Consider the following 2,416-nt stretch of genomic DNA (forward strand, 5'->3'; position numbering starts at 1 on the left):
TAAGTGTGTTGAACATTAAGTTTGAACTTTGAAAAACGTGCATACATTGAAAGAGACTGAAGTATCCTATTTTTGTTTGAGAGTGCTACGTGCCCGGCTTGTTATGGAGTTGTATTGATGCCATTATTTTTTTTGTGAATAAGTAAACAGAATATGCACGTTTAAAACCTACTTTTTGTTATTGCTTTATTATTGCTGGCGGTGGTTACTTTTAGTTAAGTGGCAGGATTTTGGGCCTGCCTGGCACCCGAACTAAACTTATACTTAAACCTTGGGTAGCACCGTTACAGAACTAACTCTTAGCGGTGGATCACTTGGCTCATGCGTCGATGAAGAACGCATCCAGCTGCGAGAACTAATGTGAATTGCAGGACACATTGATAATCGACACTTCGAACGCACATTGCGGCCCCGGGTCCCTCCCGGGGCTACGCCTATCTGAGGGTCCAGGGTTCAAGTCCCTGTTCGGGTGCCAGTTCTGTAACGGTGCTACCCAAGGTTTAAGTATAAGTTTAGTTCGGGTGCCAGGCAGGCCCAAAATCCTGCCTGGCACTGGACTGTCCTAGATCCGAAGCTTCAACAGACCTTAGCCATCCGCTTCCCGCATCGGGCTTGAAGTAGCTGTTAGCCCCTCTCCGGGTCATGGCACCAGAGAGGGGCTAACAGTTACTTCAAGCCCGATGTGGGAAGCGGATGGCTAAGGTCTGTTGAAGCTTCGGATCCAGGACAGTCCAGTTTACACAGCCAGCTCCAGAACTGTGAGTTAAACCGTAATCCACATGCACCTTGCTGCTAGTTTACCAAGCGCTGCAACTCACTGGAACTACAAATGCTCTCTCCCTCTACACACGCTAACATTTACAAACATACAAGCCCAAACACACACACGAACACACACACGAACACTGGATTTACACGACATTTTTGTTTATTTTTCATGCCCCTTTCGCCGTATTGGGTGCATAAGTGTGTTGAACATTAAGTTTGAACTTTGAAAAATGTGCATACATTGAAAGAGACTGAAGTATCCTATTTTTGTTTGAGAGTGCTACGTGCCCGGCTTGTTATGGATTTGCATTGATTCCATTTTTTTTTGTGAATAAGTAAACAGAATATGCACGTTTAAAACCTACTTTTTGTTATTGCTTTATTATTGCTGGCGGTGGTTACTTTTAGTTAAGTGGCAGGATTTTGGGCCTGCCTGGCACCTGAACTAAACTTATACTTAAACCTTGGGTAGCACCGTTACAAGGTCTGGAAGATGAAGAAAACTTTCTGAAAGAACTCCTTGTTGGATTGCTAGAAAGGCAAATAAAAACCCCTGTTTGACTGCAAAAGACTTTTAGAAATATTTAGCAGACCCTGGAGTGGTGGTGCACTGTTCTACTATGCAGCGACACCTGAACAAATATGACCTTCATGGAAGAGTCATCAGAAGAAAACCTTTCCTGCGTCCTAGCCACAAAATTCAGCATCTGAATTTTGCAAATGAACATCTAAATAAGCCTGGTGCATTTTGGAAACAAGTCCTGTGGACTGATGAAATCAAAATAGAACTTTTTGGCCACAATGTGCAAAGGTATGTTCGGAGAAAAAAAGGTGCCAAATTCCTAGCCTGGGCCTGGGCCTGGGCGTGATGCAACACGAGGGCCTGTTGCAAGCTTAGTCTGGCCAGGCAAGCTATCTACAGCTCTTCCAAGCTCCCAAAAAATTGGGAACCAATCAACTTTGAGCATCTCCAACGGCCCTGGGTAGAGGCGTGTTCAAGGCACTGACATAGTAGAACTGCGACCAGAAGCCATAGATTGTTTACAGAATCTATGCCGGAAGCGCTTCATTCACACTTCCGCATCTATTACGCATAGATGCTGTATTGAAAGCATTCAACGGGAAGTTCTCATTGAAAACGGAGCAAAGAGCAGCCCTGGAGGTATTTATTGAAAGGAAGGACGCTTTCACCTTGCTCCCGACCGGCTTCGGTAAGAGTTTAATCTACCAGTTAGCCCTGTCGCGTCGCATACGTCAGAGGAAAGAGTGATGTGATTGGTTTAAGCTTCGTCACAGCCTTTTCTGGCTTCGACCAGTAGCAAACTGAGGCATTTCAGGGAGGCGGGTCAACCACGGGCTCTGGGAAATGGTTGGGCTTAATATCTTGGCCAGACCAATAGCTCGTAGAGCTTTGTCGCATTAGCCAGACTACCAAATTCCAGGAAAAGAACACCTCTCCAACTCTGAAGCATGTGTGAATCAGGGGCGATTCCTCAGAGACAACAAGGGAAGCCGAGCTTCCCCTAAAATTCTCTCCCCAAACTGCGGCATCTATGACATTGAATTCTCATTAAAACAATAACTTGCATAACATAATATATGCCCAAGATTGTATTTACGTTCATAACTATCCTGTAACTTATTTGAG

General features: G+C 44.9%; 1 non-coding gene across 1 annotated transcript; it reads left to right on the plus strand.

The window, feature by feature from the left end:
* The first annotated feature begins 294 nt into the window (after nucleotides 1-294).
* LOC132865109 (5.8S ribosomal RNA) lies at nucleotides 295-448 on the plus strand. Its single transcript, XR_009650286.1, has one exon. It is a non-coding gene; the product is annotated as a 5.8S ribosomal RNA (ribosomal RNA).
* Nucleotides 449-2,416: the final 1,968 nt, after the last annotated feature.

Source organism: Neoarius graeffei, chromosome 17 (genome assembly GCF_027579695.1).
Source record: "Neoarius graeffei isolate fNeoGra1 chromosome 17, fNeoGra1.pri, whole genome shotgun sequence".
In the NCBI taxonomy this organism is placed as follows: domain Eukaryota; kingdom Metazoa; phylum Chordata; class Actinopteri; order Siluriformes; family Ariidae; genus Neoarius; species Neoarius graeffei.